Genomic DNA, 20,451 nt, shown 5'->3' on the forward strand with positions numbered 1-20,451 from the left:
ACTCTACAACCAACTCTTGAGCATTTCCAATTGAGCTTCGGTCCCAAGACTAATTCCATCTGATGTCCCTTCGGACATATACGTGATTTTGAAAGGATATCCACATTTTGCAGAAAATGCACTGCATCCTCCTTACTTATTGGGAGCTGTCGGAATTTGATGTTGCATAAGTCCACAACAGAATTTTCCATGTGACCTATAGTGCCAGTTTATATCAATATTAGGTACATGCTCGCCATAATATTAAAAAAATTAGAAAATAAATTAAGGTCTTCAATTCCGTGTTCAATGATCTGATACGGATAATTGTATCAGAAGATATTCGGTTTGATTTCTTGAGGCGATTTCTTTCCTTGGCAAAAAAATCTTTTATTATAAATAAAAGATATCTATTCAAGGGTTAAAATGTCAATTTGGGATTGACAATCGAAAAGATAATTTTTCAAAGAGCCGAATCTTAGTGCTCAACATATATATTTTGAGAGATATGCATCTTTGACTGTGATTACTTACTGCAAAAATTAGAATTAATTAGGTTAGTTAATAATTTTTTTTTAGAAAATGATCGTGTGATTTATAAAAGTAAAAAGATAGCTAAGCTAATTAATAAAGACACCCGGCCAGCCTCGCGAATGGCGAAGCCGTTCCCTCGGATCACAGCAATCGACAGACGTTCCAGGAGCCAAGAATACTCTCTTGGATCGTGGCTTGTCCTTGAAATCCGTCGACCGAGCGAGCGAAGGAAGCGGAGTGTCTTGGAGCCGAAGGTCCCGGATGACTCCACGGCGATTGAAGTAAAGAACAGCGAGTTGGAGAGGTGGCCGTACTTGAGAATCTTTCGGTCCTTGGCCTGCCTCGAAGCGTGCCCAGGATTGGGGGCGGACAGTGCGAGATTTCCCAACGAGAACGTGTCCGAACAGGTAGAATCCCAAATAAGCGATTTCCCCTGCTCGTATGGAAACGGGGAAATGCCATCTGGGCGTTTGTTATCCCTTCTATCCAGTCCAACAGGTTCAAGGATTGACGGGACGCCAGCTGAAGCGAGGGCTCTCTGTATGATCGAGTTGAGTTCACTGTGACGAGGGACACGACCGGCACTCCGACGGCAAGCGAGGGAGTGTAAACCGTACTCGTCAACAGTTCCCCCACAGCGGCATTTGTGCGTCTGGTAGATTTTCAGCCCGACACGAAGAGAGATTGCGATTCTTAGGTATTCCTTGTCCACAAGGTTGCCGATGGAAGGGAGAGGGAGAGCCTTTAACCAAACACCGCTGCCTTCGCAGCGACCTGCACGGAAGCAAGCAACACGGTGTTGATTGGAGACAGGAAGGAGGCCTTCGAAAATTGCCTGACAAGAAATTTCGTTCCATTGACGCTGTACAGATTGAGAATTGGGCATCTTCGAACCAAACCGAGCCTCCCACCGACCACGGGCTGCAGAGTAATCTTCAGACAATTTCCGTTCGGGGAGGTTTTTAAGAACGATGTCTGAGAAAGTACGAGAAGCGTAGTGGGCGGATAGGAATGCGGGAAAGGCAAGATCAGAATAGGATCTCAAGACAAGGCCGCCCCGCGCACAGGCAGGAATGCCTGAGTCCAGCCTGGATCGTCGAAAGCCAGATTGCAAAGAGAGCTCGTATCGAGCCTGAGGATATTGTCAAGGTCAGAAAGAAGGTCGTCTCTTTGAAAGCAGGGTGCACATCTTAGGGTGTAAAGGATCTTAGGGACGGAAAAGTGGTTTCGGAGAAGGAAAAGAGCCACATGAGGCTCGATAACTTTAAGCTTCTCGATCATTTTGGATAAGTGGGAAATTTTTCCAGCGAGTGAGCATTCGAGGGCAGAAGGCCCCATGGGGGCACCAAGGATCATAAGATTTGATTTGTCCGTAATCCGAACGTCTGAAAGAATGCCTCGGGACGTGGAAGTTGCAGCAGTGAACCGCCTGATTCGGATTTAAACACGATTTCGGATTTATCGGCATTTATAGATAGGCCGATATCCGAGAGGGAAGGGAGGATAGAACGAAGGTCGTCAAAAACAGCATCGGGGGGACCGCAAATGGTTGCGTCATCAAGATACCATATGTTAACTGGGGATCGAACGGAGTGAGCGATGCTGCTAACGCCCAAGGCAAAAAGGACAGGACCCAGGGGATCGCCCTGTTGGACCCCGGTGGCCGAAAAGATGGGAACATCGTCAAACATAAGGATACTCGGAGAAGCGTATGAGAGATGTACGAGGGGATAAGTGAACAGAACCAGTTCGCGGCAGCACTCCAGTAGGTGGTCACGTCTGATGTAATTGAAAGCGTTTGAGACGTCTAGTTTAACCATGATAGCCGACTGGGAAGATTCGATGAGTTCACGAATCGAATGAACGGCCGCTTTGCAGCCGTTTGGGGCACCGACCCCGAGCTAGGCGAGGAGAAACTCTTGAGACAAAAAAGGACAATTGCGTGGCACAGAAGTTTGGCAGAGAGCCTCCAAAAGATATTCACAACGGCAATAGGTCTCACGCCGTTGTCCTTTTTCCCAAGGGCAGTAAGGTTGGCGGAAAAGAAAATCCCACGTGCAAAGTCAGGGAGAGAGCCGAAGAGGAAACGGTTGCACAGGTTGGTAATTGAGCGTAACAACCTCCGTACAGCTTCGGCGGTGGTGGGAGAAGTCAGATCTTTTAGATGACCAGGCCTCAGGCCGTCTACTCCACCGCTGCTTCCTGGGGAAAAATTCCTCAAGGCTTTCAGTACGAGGTCTTCCAAGACCACGAAGGGATTGACAGCGAGAGTGGCAGAAGGCGGCTGAGGTCTGAAGTCGTGGGGCAGAGAGAGATGTTTTTCTTGAGAGATTTCAGGACGGCGAATGTCAATGACAAAAGGGAACTCGACAGCACCGCGGACATCGCCGTCCATAAGTTTGCAATTAACTTTTCTGTAGAGGTAGTCGTCATCGTACGGAGCTGCAGTCAGATTTAGGGAGGTTGAGCCGAAAGGAGGCTCTGAATTGGCAAGATAGACCTGGAGCCAGCCAGGAGAAAAACAGTTCCCGTCGTACGAGGACAGTTCATGTTTGTTACTGGATGGGAGAAAGCCAAGGTCGAAAGAGGCAAAGTAGAACAACTTATGCCAATGAGATTCCCCGTCGGAGGCCAGAGCGTCGTCAATTGCGGTAGACAAAGAGGAAGCAGCTAGAATACGAGCAGCTTTTGGGATTCTGTGCGGGATTTGCCGGAGGCGGCGGAGGAGTTTGATGGATTTGAGAACAAAAGGGATAGAATGGGTCCCGAATATAGGGTCAGAGAAAGGGAAGGAATCAGCGGAACAGCGAGTGCCGAGAGTGGCAGTGGCGGATGGGGGGATGAAAGTAATGGGTGCCGGAAAGACAAGCGGGACAGACCCAAGATGGAATACGTTCCGAAGTGCGGCGGGAAAGGGAGACACAAGAAAGATGAAAGAACAGAGAACACGATGAGCAGGGACGGCCCTTCTTTCTTTTGTTAACCATGTTGTAAATTGAGCAGGGGGGAAACGGGATTAAGAGTGGGATGAGAGACCACCATATGAAGGAATGAGAACAGAACGAATAATGGATAGAAAGAAATAGACAGAGAAAGATTAGATGAATAGGAAAGGATTAGAGAGATCAGAAATATTAGCTCAAAATGATTTCCCAAACAATTCAGTTTAGATTAAATAATCACATCCTTGTTATTCCTCCTCTTTAAGTTTCAAATCATGGATAAATAAAACATGATTTGTAAAATCCTCAGAAATAGAGATGTATGTAATACTCTAATTTTTCCAAGTTATACACCAAATTAAGTTTAAGTCGAGTCCCTTAATCACATATCTAGATTCTATAGTGCCAAAAATAAGGTCACCTACCTGAATCACTTTGCGAATAGAGGATGAAGCGAACAGAAAAAGTTTAATTAATATCTGGATTTGTATTGAAAAATATCACTTCCCGAAGAAACAATAACAAAATAAGTCATATTCCCACACGTGCCACACACGATACGATTTTCTTAACCATTGTTTTCCAACTTTCGCGGTTTTGGGCCTGTCTGCGGGATTCGTCCACGTCATCGCAGTTTTTTGGAGTTTTCCCCGCAAAAATTATGTCTACTTTCAGAACAGTCGGCAGTGATGTTCTGGGCCGTCCACGAAATTTTGGTCCACCTGACAGGAATTATTTTTCCATTACCAGATGCAGTTGGTCCATTCTTAGGATGTACTCGAATAATTTCCAGCGGTCGTCTATGATGTCACGCCCGATTGCACCGAGTTGCTGAGCCTGTCGAGGGATGAGTTGTTTATTTTCTAGAAATAGTGTACGCCATTTAAGACACGAAGCTGTTTTCTGTGAAAAGAGTCAAAATTCCTTAGTTCTGTGTCGGAAATGTCCCATGTAGATGAATTATAAATTACTAGCTCGACCAACCCTCAGTCTGTAGCTGGTGGAACTCCACGGAGGCGAGGACAACTGCCAGCTAATAGATCGTGGTACCTAGTGATAATAGATCACACTTATCCATTTACAGTGCAGGCCATAAGTGTAGATTTGTGGGAAATGGGGAAAAAATAGCTTGAACCAAACGCCAGGTAAAAGCCAGCGCAAAAAATTTGGCCACAGTGACCCTGGCCGATTTTGGGATCCTGACCAGAGGAGGTTTCGCATCGAAAAGCTGATAAATCCAGACGGGGTAGGGAGGCCCCCTGAAATCGGGAATGAGTGTTTGGGTAAACCAAGGCAACTCAAGCACTTCCAGCATTGGATAATAGCCGAGCTGGCCCTGGAGAGATCACGCAGGATAGGCGGAAATAGAAATTGGTTAATTGGTTAATATGAAATTCAAATATGTCGAAAGAATTTTATTCCTAAATTTAATGAGGTTATCTATGGATTTTAAAAAATTCTTGGTTGACGTTGTCTATATTCAATATATGGTTGAACAAAATTAATTGTGAATTGTGAACTAATAACGAAAAAGTAAAAAAAAACGCAGTTGGGCTGCATTTCCAAGACTATAAAAGAGTCTGAGGAAGATTTAAATGCAGGAATTACCTAGACAAAATTCAAATACGAAGAGGAAAAAAGAAAAAAATGAGAGAAATTATTAATTAGTTTATTATTATTACTTAAGGGTTAGAATTAAAATTAATGATAAAACTGATGTACAGTCATTATCACTAGCACGACCAGACCTACAGAATTGCATAAATATTTGTCCCAAAATTTACTTTGTAGAGTCAATTTTCTTGATGAACTTTGGGATGTTGGTGCTTTCGTAGTCACGGTTGCGGGGTTGACTACGGTTGCGGGATTGACCACGGTTGCGGGATTGACCACGGTTGCGGGACTGTTTCCTTGAACGGGGGTGTCGGGGTTGACAATGTGAGGGGGTGGAGTCATTGACTGTAACAAACAAAATAATGCTAGAAAATTATTTATCCAGTTTACAGAAAAAAATAATTTTCATTTGATATTAATCAAAAATTTGTCTTAAATATCAGAAAATATAGCGCAATTAAATTCATTTAATTTGAATTTAATGAGGTTATAATGTGACCTCGAATTGGGAAAACCTTTCTTTTGGGGAAATATTTTTGCCATCCCTATAAAATACGATGATTTTAATGAAATAAACCCCTACTGGTGGAAAAATTTTATATTATCAACCCGTTTCCTTAAATTTGTATTAATAATTTTAAAATTTATTTAACAAGGAAATTTAGTTAATTAGTCAATTAACTTGTTAAAGTATATACCTTGAATATACCAGAATTTGCAAGGATATACCTTCGAGCAACGCTGCTCGTGCGAAGCCTGGATGACAAAAAATATTTTTGAAAATTGATTATCTCGATTTAACGAAGAAATGAGGAATAAAATAAGAAAAATAGCATTGTTAATTGACAATGCAACTTTTCATGTTTTCTGCCAAACTTTCAAACGTCACACAATATTTTTCCCAAAAAATACAAGTTCCTTTAAAAATCATTTCGATAAATGGATGATGATAACGATTATCTATTATAAAAATTTTGCAGCACAAATAAATGAAGCATAAAGGGAATCATCTCATTGGATTCTATTTTATGTTCGAACTTGTCATGGGACGAGATTACAAACACATTAATACAACACTGCTTTGAAAAAGCTTTGGAAAAGAAGACATCGGAGAAAGTCTGATTGATTTTCGGATATTGTGGAAAGTGCGATTTTAGAGAGTTTCTGTGATGATAAAAGTAGTGATGAGAAGGACTACAGCGAACTGGAACATTTGGATGATCAACAAGCTATGAACAAAGCAGAATGCGCATTCACAATGCTGCTAAATGTTATTAAACAAGAGACTCCGGAAAATGTACTTGGTCTATTCAGATTCAAAGCAAATATTATGAGTTCGATGATGCAAAAAAAACAAAACACACGATTAAAACTAACAGATTTTTTTATTACAAAATATAAATTGTAGTTATCCGTCTTGGTTATATCATCAAAGTAAGCTAAATTTAAGGGAAACCCTCTTTTTGGGGAAAACCTCCAAATTGGGGAAAATTTTCTTCAATTCTGGGTCGCACTGTATATCCGATATAGGTCACCAATTAATTTAAAAAAATAAAGAAAATCAATTTCTAGTCAAATCGGACCTTGTTATGACCCAGACCTCAGGTTGGGAGGGAATTGAAAGTTCTACAAGTCATATGGATATTTTGGATGTTGATATAATTACAAGAATGCCTTAAAGGCGAAATAATAGAACGGACATCATTGATCCACTGACTGTGATTAATCATACGGAGAGAAACATATGTACTTTCTCCAGAACGATTAAATGATTTTTATTCCTTGGGGAAAAAAATAATGTCTAATTTACGGGGAAAAATTGTTCGAGAGAAAAGATTACAGATTACTTTTGAAAATTATAATTCATCAATTGTTTATAATTTTTTTGCTAAAAAATACAGTTTAATACAAAAATATTACTGAACCTCGGTTTATGCGCCACCATCTTCATGAATTTGGCCTATTTTAGTTGCCAAGTAATGATTTAAAAATTTAACCTAATTAATGAACCTATTTAATAATGTGAACTAATTTTATCAAACAAGAAAATGTTCATTGGCGGATAGGGAAGACATTAACCTCGATTGTGGCCATAGAAACTCGTTCAGCTAAATACCCGTGCTCAGATTGGTCGCGGTAATTCTCTTTAAAATAAAACAATCCACCGGAGCAGGTTTCGAGTAGAAATTCCCGGTATTCCTCACGTTCTCGACTCCCAGTGTGACATACACCCTGGATTTTTACATCCACGGATTAAATATTAGCAACTCAGTCAACTTGTTCAAGGCTATAAACGAACATGCACTCTCGCTCTATAACTATTATATTAGATTGATTTATATTGAGCTTGAAGAATTCGAGCAGATCAATAAGAATATCCGTCGAATACTTATGGACAGTCATATCCAGTTGAAACCCGCAAACAAAGAAAGACTTTATCTTTCAAGAAAGGAATTTGGGAGAGGCGTGAAGTCAGTCAGTAATCAAGCGGAGAGAATGCTTCTTCAATTTTATGCTGATTTAAAACATAAGGCAAACTACTGGCTAAGAAGAGCAAGAATTCTGAGGGTCATCAATTCAAAGAAAACGCATATGGCCATTATCGCGGAATTCTTGTCTCGAAAATACAATGAAAATGTAAATGAATTCAAAATATCGGACCTGGTCAAAATTCAGCATGAAAAATCGAAAAGAAGCCCCTCCACTTTATTTTGTTCCAATTTCTAAAGAATACTGAAGTGGAAAGGTAATTCATGAAAGCAATTCTCCCAGACTGAAGCAAATCTGTGCCTGTTACAAAACCGAAACTTGTTTGTCAGCGACGGAAAGAATAAATGCAGCTACTGCAACTCATCCAAGAAGACCTTCGATCACCTTGCTACCAGATGTGGGCGAATTCTCAACGGCCTCTATCCTAGAAGCCATAACGCCATAATGCTTGCATTTACATCTATGTCGCCAATATGGAATTAAAAAATCAAAAAAATTAACCCATTCAGTCTAATCTGTTACCACCAATAATTTGTGGAAATCCGAGTCGATACAAACCTCCCGACTGATAATGCTATCTCGAATAACAAGCCAGACATATTCGTGCATGACAAATCGAGCAACACAATTACTCTTATCGAGATGGGGATCACTTAACAAAATTGTCTCAAGCAGGTCGAAGTGAAAAAGTTATACGACATGCTAGCGAATGAACTTGGAGCGATCCGGAATAGTGTCAAAATTCTTCAAAAACCATCTGGGGATGCTTGGCGTGGAGAACAGGATGAAGCCATACATCCAGACACTGGTGTTGCGGAAGACCTTAGAAAGCATGCAAGCCGAGAGAGGACACGGGTTATTGATGCCTGTGAAGAGGTAGCCCCTGAATGCGCGTTGACATGAATATGCCCATCCGTGCACTAAACGCGAAAGGTTGAAAAACGGAAATTAACTATTAATTATCTCGTTATGCTAATGAAAGCCTAAATAAAAAATATTAACTAAATTGGCATTCTTCTCAACCGTTATTCAAAAGTTTTTACACTAATGGATTTGGCTCCCGTCAAAAGTTGACCCGCGCAGAAAAAATATCCCCTGCACATTTGCTCATAATTCTCCACCGAAACAAGCCTAGACAAAGATGGTTCCCCATAAGTAAAGAAAGGAAGGAATTGTATTATAATTCATCACTAATGAAGGACTGGGCGAACACTTTGTGTGCCTCATCCTCATAGTCGACGGGAGGACATAGGGCGGGTGTAATGAGGACAATGTAATAATGACAATATTCGGGTTCCTCAATGGACTTAATCTTAACCTCCAATCCACACACCAACTCCACCTAAACATGTGCCCAAATGAATGCCTGCGTCAAACGATAAGGTCCTCCATCACACCAGTCCCCATTCGCATACAACATGACTGACCCCTCCCAGGCAGACCACGACCTTGTCATTACTTACTCAATCAACCCCAAATTCACAGGAATGCGCGTGTTTAAATCATACTGCTTCACTGATATGAACGGACAGAGCTCGTACTCGAAGGATGATGTGAATGTGTAACATTTCCCCAACAACTCGAACAGTGCCCCATCCCCCAAATCAAGAGTGCCAGCCAACTCCACGTTTCTACCAATCACTCCAATTCACAACCGAATTGCCCTTTCCAACGACTCCTTTTCCACCACAATTCGAGACAATATTTTTTCCGCATACGAAAGCTCAGAGTCACGCGACTGACAATTATTTCCCCACCACTCATTGCAATTCTCCTCGACTTGTTCACAAGTCAGTTCTGCGGAGGAATCATCGAAGACAGACTATGGGGACTCACCAGTACAGCCAAACCGCGGAAAGGTCGTCAATGTGGGTGCTGTGGGGGAACCAATCCAGCAAAACGTCATAAAAGTGTTGATAATCATATTGCGGTGACTCGCAAATATCCTTCAACTTTATTTGCAGCAAATCTTGATATGATTTAACACATACAAACCACAAATTAGGTCGTCTCGTGTTCTGACGTGGCGCTGGCCATCCTCCGAATACCACTCGTCCCCTTCCACGAGTGAATGGCCCGTCGACGAACCGTCCTGACTGTCCTCCTCTCCAAACAGGACTTGAGTGGGACATTCAGCAGTCCCCGACTCCCTCAACTGATTCACACAGTCTACATACTCAAAATGACACAACTGGTATATGTCTCCTCCTTCTCCGACAATTCACTCAATCGGGTCTCCATTTGTCTCAATTTGGCCTACTTAGTGGGCAAGTGATGACTACTGGATCATTCACAGCACTTTGGGCGTATTTGAGAACATGTGCTTGCCGCAGTCGATATCCCTCATTCCGTTTGTCCACGTCCGATTTCAGCATCTCCAAATACTCTGCTTTGGCAGTGCTAAAATGGGGAATAGGACAAACGAGCAGGAATCGGGACACACAGTCCTCCCCCCGTTGTTGTACTCGTCCGAGCCATCACAGCAGTCTGAGATGTGAGGACAGGACAACCACACAATCCGTCGTTCACGTAAGCAGTCGGAATATCCTTTCCAAAAAAGTGTGTGTTTTCGCAGTGAAATGTCATATTTTGGGCAGAACATGCGGCAGTGCCTGGTTCGTCAGTCCCGTCGGAACAGTCGCAGAAGTCGTCGTTTATATATTCGTATGGCACTGTTTCTCCCGATCTGAGGCAAGTCCAGTTTTCACTCGATTTTTCATAAAACCCGCTTTCTGTCAAGTTGTGGCATAATTTTTATTACTTGCTTTCGGAACGCCGTAGAATGGAGCAATAGAACACGTGGAGAAACAAAGGACCCACAAGAGAGCGAACATGACGTGTAGGAATCTATTTATTTATTTCAAAATGAATAATTTACGAATAAAGAAGGTGGTAATAATATTTCGTATCATTTTCAACCTAGAAATGTAATTATCACACAAGTTTAGAATATGTGCATAAAAGTTATAAATTTAATTACTACATGACAATGATTTGCGTTTCCTTTTGTATTTTTACTTGAAGAAAGTAATATTTTAAAACATTTTGACTTTTAATTGCATAAAAAATTATTTGGCTGTAATCCCCACACACGTTTCTTACCACGACTATTCGTTTTTAGCTGAAATAAATTTTTTTTCTTAGCTTCGTCATGTCAAACTCTGCGGAAATAAGTCGCGTGCTAAACAGTGTTTTCTCAGTAAGCTCTTTATTCTCTGCCTATTGTAAAAACATAAATTTACAGACATTCCTGAGCAACAAATATGTTATTTAGAACCAAGCGTGTTATGTTATTTATAGCAAACGAAACATATCGGAGGTACAGTCCGGCAGACTATCTAGAAAGTGAGGAGGGGACTGAATCAAAAGCTCGATGGCAGTGCATGTTCTTATATAATTTTTGGTCGTGGTGATATCAAAAATTTCGTGGTAAAGAACCCATGGCGAAGTATTTTCGAGTTTGCTAGTCCTGCACTCCATCAACGTCAAATACTGTAGACCGTCCACCCGCTATGCAATCTGGATATTATCAACGGGAATGTCACATTTATAAACATGCCAAAAACCAATGCTTCTCGAATATTCTCAGATTTTAGCTGTTGGTGAAGATTCTTTTGCTTGCAGTCCACTTTGGGAAGTTTAAAAAGATTGGCTAATTGTCGTCCGATGTGTGTGGCCTCGACCATATTTCGTAGTTGATGTAATGCTTGTAACACCAGTCTTCATCCTCGTCGTCTAAACACTCATTTGTGCTCGTTCACTCTCTGTGAGAGCATCATCAGTGTCAGATGCTCTCCGTCGGGGTGGGCAATAGTCCTTGCCTGAGTGAAGAAAACATGGAAGGACTGAAATGTGAATAAAACATATCTTCCAGCATGGACACAATTTGGAGTAGAAATTTCCGTCAGAATGAGGGAGTCTTCTCGAGTGACTGGATCAAACAACTACAAATAGCACGTAACCATACCTTCTGCCTACATAGTTCAGTATCTACCACATAAGACGAGAATGTCACCACTTTCATTTTTTCGGTGTATTTTGGTGACCACATTGAGGCCTGCCTTCAAATAATCATTTTCCGGGAATAAAGAGTAGATGATGTCGACTGAGTCCACTCTTCCACTAATTCTGATGATAGGAATGTTGTGGAAATATTTTTGGAACTTGTCCGTATCCAACGTGGCACTCATAATGATAATTCTGAAGACTGGTTAATTTGCAAATATTTTCTTGACAACCTCCGATGGAGACTGTCCTTTCGTGGACCTCATCCAGGAGGACAACTCCGTATTTCTCCAAATTATTTTCCGACAAAACTTCTTTGAGCAACACTCCGTAGGTCAAATACTTTATAATAGTTTGAAGTGCAATTGTCAACCCGAATAGAGTACCACACCGCATGTCCCAACTCCACGTCCATTTCTTTCGCAACCCGCCCGGCAGTTTCTCCCAATATGCACATGACTGGGTATTTATTCAGTTTGTCCATAATTTTGGTTGTTTCTTTATAGACGGGAAGCTGGGACCTGTTTTTTAAAATAAATAAAGAAATAAAACAGGAAAGTAATGTTTGTAAATGTGCTAATTAAATTATAATCTCAGTGATGGCCAGCAAAAAATCCTGAAACTCCATAACCCCATTTCCATCCATGTTGGTGTCATAACACTTGAATCGTTCAGTCAGGGACTATAATGAAGAAGACAGTACAACCTCAATAATGATGATAGTCTTGACGTACTGATCAAATCCCAGTCCGCGACCATCCCCGTCCCCCATTCGAACAACACTCGTGAAGAAATCAGGGCTGAATCGGTAGCCTGAAATGAAACAGACACAACTGACCTCGCAACTGGAGCAAATGCATCATTTCGGTGGCATTGATCAGACCCGACTTATCCCGGTCGGCCTGACGGAAGTCGTTGGTCCATCGCTGAACTTTGGTGTAAAGATCGGTAAATTGTTGAGGGTTGACGAACCCTGAGTTTGTTTTGTCGACGGTTTCTAGTTGCACAACCAAGCATACTTATCATTAGACTTTCGTCGTTGAATTCTTTCCGAACTCCTGCAGACTATAAGGGGAGGACTACCGTTGGCGAGGGCTCTTTTGAGTTCGGATGCCGTCAGACGACCGTCCCCGTTTACGTCAATACTAGTCAATACAGTAAACTGGCTTACGATCTGAACAAGGAATACGCATCACACATTAGTTGGATTTTCTCAATATGAAAATAAATACAAAATGTCAATTCCAGAAAAATGTTAACTAAGGTCAATAAGAAGAAGAACTGATGGCGATCCTGTTTCCCCTCACTATTGCTTGGGACACGTTCTGGAGGAGCCATCTCGTCTCCAGAGGATTGTGTGTTCTCAAGGTCTTGAGATGTCCAATACACTTGAGGAAGCACAACGACTCCTTCCCAATAGATCCCAGGGTTTCGACAGTAATCGGCTGGAAAACGTAACGATCGGTGAGCCCATCATATTTCTTCTTCTTGATGTCTTCTGCTTTATCCGCAGCTGTGCCGGCATTACAGGCACTTTCCAACATGTTTGTCTTGGACAAGGAGTCGGAACATGTTGAATCCCATACGAGAGGCTTTCCTTCCAAAAACGGAAAGATAGTCATCCCGATGGAGACTGTCTCAATTATCTCAATTATAAACATTTTTTATTCAACAAACATTTTATGTTTATGTAACTAATTAACTCTTTTTCAAGGGCCATTCAAGTATTTTTCCTAGTAGTGCTGAAAAAGAGTCTCAAAACCTGAAGATTCAATATAAAGACAAAATAAAGATCTATGTTGAAGAGTGCATCTCTGCAATTAACTAACTTGTAGAACTAGCATGGTGCGACTAAAAGAAGAAAGATTGCCGACGATCTGGATTGAAAGATTTAATTGGATAGTAAATTAATAACTTTTTCTAATCTCATTTAAATTGCCTATCAAGTTATTTAACTAATTAATAATGCAGAAAACTTCTAAGTCAAAAAAAATTATGTAAAAAACATTATTCATAAATCAGCGAGTACATCACGACATGTTTCACAAGTGTCTTGAATATTGTCCTGCTTTTCTCCACAATACTGGCAATATACTAGCTGAGTACCTTGCAATGGGAAGGAGAGACGTCCTCACAGGAAAGAGCTTTAGTAAGACATTTCCACTGTTCATCTACGGAAAGTGAGGAGTCAACGTAGATTTGAGTATGATGTGGAGCGTATTTCATCTCCGCCGCATTAGGGGACGTGAGAAAGACACCAAAATAAATGTTTGAGTAGCCCAGGGAGCGGAGGCGTCGACCGATATGTTCTAACTGAGGGGGAACAATGATGGAAGTTGTTGTATCAACTCTGGTCCCTTCAGATGAATTGTTGGAATCAGTCAAGTACACACACTCGCGAGAGATCACCGATTCTGTTGCACAGTTGAATATCCTCTCCAATAGTTCCAATCGTTTAAAGATGTCAATACACACAAAGGCGTCGTTGGCTGAAAAAATTGTATAATCACCAACCAGCATAATTTTTTTGGGCAATACTGAGCGGGCGAGTCGTCCAATCGGATTTCCTCACACTTTTATTCAATGTGCGTCTAAGAACAGAATAAGTTAGGGCGGCCAATCCCCCTCCGTGCCCGTCCCCCAACGAGGCTATATTTGGAGACTGAGTACACAGTCTAAATTGACTCATTGACTGCCAATTATCCGTTTATTTAACTTTCTTAGAAAATATCTTGAGGTCAGTTTTAGGTGTGAGAACGACAGTTCTCCCAATGTGGTTAGACAACACTTTCTCTTCCATCACCATGTCGAACCCTCAGAATGACTCACCACTTATACCAATTTTATGCACTGAACCATTGTGTGCAACTTGTCTAACAAATTCCTCCCACACCGATGAGAAAGGGATCGCCTGACAGTCCACTAAATAAATGACGTCGGTAACTGCCAGCTGGACAAGTTGCAGCCCACTAACACAAATCAGTCGTAATGCCAACCCATTAGGGCAATATTCCGTGTCTATCCCAAGCAGTGATTTAGACTGGGCGATATGGCGTATTGCCTCAGAAAATGCAGCTTGGCAATCAACATAGACCACCCGTACGTTATGATTGTAGCCCATTGCACTAATGTAGTTTAAATTCTAGGAAAACTTCAGTCGAGATATGAGTCCCTCCAACCCGTCGACAGTGAGTGGGCACTGCAGTGGAACACTTTCCGTTAGCTCGTGGAGTTGCATCGAGTATAATTTGCATATTCGGTTAGTCAACAATGCTCTCATTGGAGGGTTCAGTTGTTCCAAAACAGAAACGGTGTGATTACTGAGAGGAAGACGAGGCCCTTGAGCCATTAGATGGGGTTTTAATGCACTCCATATCAAATAGACTGACGCATGGGGGATTACCTCTTTAAGTCAGTCAGTGCATATTAACCAGGACTCAGGTCGTAGTCTCTGCACTTGGTAAGAAGAAATAAGGCAAGGTTGCGCAAGTGGATGTAAAAAGACATTTTCTTTTCGCTTTTCTTATTAGCCCTTGCTAGTAAGAAAAAAAATTAGACCAGGCAGTGGTATAGTAGTAGTCAAAATATTTGATTATTTCCTTCTTGTCGTTGTAAAGTGATACAATGTCCCCCAACTTATCATATTGTTCGTTCTGCATGTACTTACTCAGTATTTTTAGTGGAGCAAATTTTACATGTCCATTCTCCGAATGCACGTATCTGTGTCCAAATAATTCTCCATGTCTAAGCTCTCTCAACACATTTCTTGCCAAATGCCACGAGAAACCACCAAAATTCCTCATTTAAAATAGTTTATTAGTTTATTTAAAGATTTTTGCTGAAAGAATTAAACTTGAGAAGTAATAAATCATAACGCTCTGAAAATGTCAACCTCTTAACTTGGTATTTAATATCTCTCATTTTATTGTAGGTCACAATCATTTAAAGAACTGACTCTCAATTTTGAGACGTAAATGGGCAGCACTGTTCTGAAAATGTGTTGCTACTTCAAATTCCGCGATCTTTTATAGTGGTGAGGCAGAGGTGCCCAACTTACGGCCGAATACTGTTTTACTCACCCCGCAAGAATATTTATGATTAATGACGGTAAATTTAATCAGAGGAAGACCGTTGTTAAACCGTCAATTCAAGACATTTCTGGACGTTTTTGAAGCTAAATAAAAAGATGTGCCGTATCAAAATAATTTTGGGTCGTTTAATTATAGAAACGTGTTAAGGAGAGTTTGAATTAATGGGTGTTTCCTTTTCTTCCTTGATAATAAAAGAATTACATGTGATGTTATAGAAAAAAATAATAATTGATGATTGGTTATTTGATTTTATGTTTGCAACTTGAATTTTTTGATAACTCCATTCTTTAAATTTAGAATTAGAACAAAAAAATTATTTGTCTATGAGTATGACATTCATCATTTAAAACAACTATACCCCAATTGAAGAATTAACTAATTCTTGATTCTGGTCTCCAGAAATTTTTCTTTCTTAGAAGAACTGTCTACCAACGTCATTTCAGCCAACTGGCTGGTTGCCGTAATCAATCCTTCTTGAGGCGTATGAATTCCATCCCTATGCTTCATCACAATGCTTTCCTTCTTGAGGCGTATGAATCCTTCTTCACAATCCTTCTTGAGGCGTATGAATTCCATCCCTATGCTTCACCACAATGCTTTCTAGTGTCTTCTTCATAACAAGTGCCTGAATGTATGTTCTCGTCTGGCCTTGAACAGATAATTTTTCCATATAGGCCTGGTAACACGTTAAAACCACCCCGTCCCATGTTAGCATAATTGGAATAATCTCCACAGGTTCCTCGTGAAGTTATCTTTAGTTCTCCAGCCAGAAGATTGTATTTATATAATTTTTTCACTTCAGTTTGCCTGTGTTTCTCCTGCGATGTAATTCCCATTTCAAATATGGTGTCTCATTCTTCAGCTTGTCGTAGATAAAGATATTTGGCTTATTGAACTGAACTTTGGTATCTGTCAATATTGATGCATCCACCCGTGTCTTGATATTTTGGGTCGATGAACTGGATTGTACTGTTTTCTTCAGACATTTTATAGTCAACCTTGGAATTCTTTTCACGTCTGAACAAGACAGAATAAAATGACTTGTTCTTAATTTAGTTCGATTAATATTCCACGTGAGCCTCCCTCAGGGATTTTGCAGTGATAAATTGTTTATCAGCCATTCCATATTTAGAAACAAGAAATCCTGGATATGTCGTCACATGCAGTTTCTGATTTTTAATCACTCGCAGGATCCTAAACCTCCTGAGACAAATAGTCACTTTTTCTTCAAGGTGTCCAAAAACTGAAGCACCATTAATTCATTCTTAAAAGCAATTGATGTCAACCCCCATCCTATGCTCTTTCTTGAAAGGTATAGTTGCTCTTTATTGGCTGGCTTCAGGTGTATTTTCAGTTTGGTAAGCAGTCTTCGTATTTGGAAATCAATATCATCAAATTCAAAAGATTCAATATTGATTAATCTAATTTAGTAATTATATAGACAGGGCATACTCATTAGTTACTTTGAAAAGGTTCGCAGAGTTGTGTTTTTTTTTACGTTGCTTCCCCGGTCTTCAAGAACTTCTAAATATCGATAGCCTTCGACTCCATCTAAAGTTCTGCAGTTCTCCAATGATTCTAGATTAGTCACAGACTTCTGACAATTCATCTTATGCCCCGCAACTTCAAATTACTCAACAATAGTATCTATAATTTTTATCACAGTACCTTCTTTTTGTGCAAGTATCTTTATTATTATTGAAATCAAGATCACCGTCCAAAACATAGAACTAATTAATCAGGTGATCCCGGCTTCTCTGAGGAGGGTCCTCATCTTTGCATGGTGCTGCTCCCTAGTCCCGACACAGTATCTATGAGGTCGCGGTGGTGGAGTTTTAGGACCTGTAGGCCCAGGGTTCCTTCCCAAGATTTCTTTAAATGAGGCGATGAATAGATGTTCATTCGGTCCTTGTAGTGCTTTCCGAAATCTTTCTTGAGTTTTTTTCGATTTTTTCGCGGTTCGTTTCACTGACAAACTCTCCCTACGCCCCACAAGTATAACTAATGGAGGGTTCGATGTATTGCCAGTAGATTGATTGGCGTGGTGGGAAGCTGATCCATTGTTTGCATGTGCAAGTATCTTTAGATCATCAACAAAGAATAAATGGTTCATAGAGTATGTCAACATATTAGAATCTTCCTGATTAATCAAAAGTTTTGAAAATTTAGAATTAAGTATTTTGCTCAGTTGATCCATTACTAATAAGAATAATTGCAGGGATAAGGCGTCTTCTTTGAAAATTCCACAATTTAATTTATCTGTCATTTTTCTTTTTTTCAAAATGAAGACAACCACTTCACCTTTTTACTAAACTTTTTATAAAGTTGACTATCCATTAAGGAATTTTCCACAATCTACCACATAAAACATGAATTCGTGATCCACCGAATCAAAGGGTTTTTTAACATCCTCCCATGATTCAGGTTATATAGCAAAAAATTTGTCCTCAGTCAAATTTGATATATTCAGAATGATAAAATAAAATTAGATATATTGACCTAAATGATTGATAAACATTAATTAAATATGACACTAGTAAAGTGAATTTAGAAACAATATACAAAAATAGCAAAAATATCTTCGTAATTCATAAAAAATTAATTAATTACTGAATATATAAGGGAATAGAAACCGAATTGATAAATGATGTTGTCCTTATATGGTAATATTTACCAAAGTTAGAAATATAGTGATTATTGGAGTCCTTTTTACATGCCAACTTGCGAATTGTCTGGATAAACAAAAATGTGCTGAAGCAATAAATCAACTGGAATGCATAAACGACAGTATTAATATGGCAGAAAAAGCAAAACTAAATCAACTAAAACTGTCGGAATTTGCTGAAATATATGGGAGATGCCTAAGCGAAGGAGCTAGTTGTGTATTCGATTTTAAGTTTAAAGGTAAACGCAATGGTTTTGACTATTTCGGAAATCTGAGATTGGGAAAAAAACAAATAAACGTTTTTTTTATTTATCAGATTATAGGAAAATTGAGGAACGCTAATTTAATACTAACAAACTAACTTAAAATCAGTATTTTCTCATATTACTAATTTGCTAATACAAATAATAAAATAATTTTTACTATTTCTTTTCTATAAATAACATTTCATTTGTCGATGTGATGTACGTCACCTCGTGGTGACATTTGGTTACTATGCTATACATAGCAATAAAAAGACCCACGCTTTCCCCCCATTGTACTCCCTATTCTGAGGGGTCTCTTGACACCAATTGAGCGAGCCAAAACTCCCTCTTTCCGAATCCTTTCTCCTTTTGTGGAAACATTGAGAATAACGGCCCCTATAGACGTAGAAAACTAAACTCCTTCAATTAAATATCAATAACATCCCTCGAAAATGTACTGAACCTGCTTTTGTTCTCTATGCCGATAACATTGATGTTGCCCTCCTTAAGAAACTATACCATTTCATATACTTAATGATTTTTATAAAAAAATTAGCGCCAAACTATGTGGAATCAATAACAAACTAAGTGGAACTAGCAGTAAATTATGTGGGTTTAATAACGAACTAAATGGGATCAATAAAGGATTACGTTTATTATAAATATTATATCTCGATCCTCGAATAAAAATGCCACGCAAATCATTTAAAGAGAGACATCAATTGCATGAAAATAAAATGGATTTAATTTCAGCTGCAGAATCAGGTGGGAATTGGAAAAAACGGCAATTGAACTCAATATCTCGAGAAAAACAGCATTTCGTTGAATAAAGGATGGAGTTGAACCTGACACGAGAGGTGGAAATTATAGAAAAAAGATTAACAAGGAACATGCCCACTTTATTATATCATGCATCGAAGACGATAACACAATTATTCTTATTGGAATAAAACAAAAATTTGAATTGCATTTCCCGAAATTATAAGACTAAGTATCGCTCGAAATCTCGATCAAAATCCGTATACATTAATAAAATCGAGATTCGAGCGTGAAAAAGCTAATTATGAAACTAACAAAATTAAGATAAACAATATTGTTAACAAAAAATTTTGGACAGTAGGAGCTAGACAGTGACGAGTAAGCCGATGATAGGGACGAGTAGAAATTGTCAAGTTCCTCTGAGTTGACGGATACCCTCATTGTAGTCGGTGCATATATACATTAATAATCAATAGAGTTGTATTGGGATTGTTTCTAAAACGTAGTCGGAGGATGGCAATTATATCGTTGATACTCCATGCTCTGTAAGTTAACACAGAAGCCAATAGGAGCAGTCGGTACTCGTTCATCTTTTCATCAAGGCCGTTGGAGATTTTATTCTTCTGTTGACAGTATACAGAAACTGCATATCGTTGTAAATCCGTACATATGTGTTGTTTTTTCAATGCGGACGTAATTCCTCTTATACAATCCAATAAAAAACGTCCTTGTGATTACGTAAGCTCATGTATCCCGCTTACCAGTACCTCCCAGTAGAAGATTTGACTTACCTGTAAAAAAGTTTGGCCACCTCAGTCGTTGGAAAAGTATCTTAAAACAGAACACTCACACTTACCGTGAAAACGTTAGTTTGTCCATTAGAACAAAAGATTTTAGATTGACCGTCAATCTTCAGTTTACTTGTTTTTACAGAGGTTCAAATTGTTTTCATTCTGATTTACCTTGTCATTTATGGTCGACTACATTGTCTTAAACGAGGTGTAGTTGAATTTAAAATAGTGATTACTTATGAAGACATAACAAAGTAGTGAGGTGTATACATCTGCATTTATGCACGAAGTATGGAATTAAGAATTCCAGGAGGTTGAAAACTCATTATGTTCAGT

General features: G+C 39.7%; 1 long non-coding RNA gene across 1 annotated transcript; it reads right to left on the reverse strand.

Moving 5' to 3' along the window:
• Positions 1-4,347: 4,347 nt before the first annotated feature.
• LOC115231659 lies at positions 4,348-4,810 on the reverse strand. The gene is made up of 2 exons (XR_003883541.1): positions 4,538-4,810; positions 4,348-4,505 (listed from the first exon to the last, which is right to left on the reverse strand). It is a non-coding gene; the product is annotated as an uncharacterized LOC115231659 (long non-coding RNA).
• Positions 4,811-20,451: the final 15,641 nt, after the last annotated feature.

The sequence above is a fragment of the Octopus sinensis genome, unplaced genomic scaffold, assembly GCF_006345805.1.
Source record: "Octopus sinensis unplaced genomic scaffold, ASM634580v1 Contig18749, whole genome shotgun sequence".
Taxonomy (NCBI): domain Eukaryota; kingdom Metazoa; phylum Mollusca; class Cephalopoda; order Octopoda; family Octopodidae; genus Octopus; species Octopus sinensis.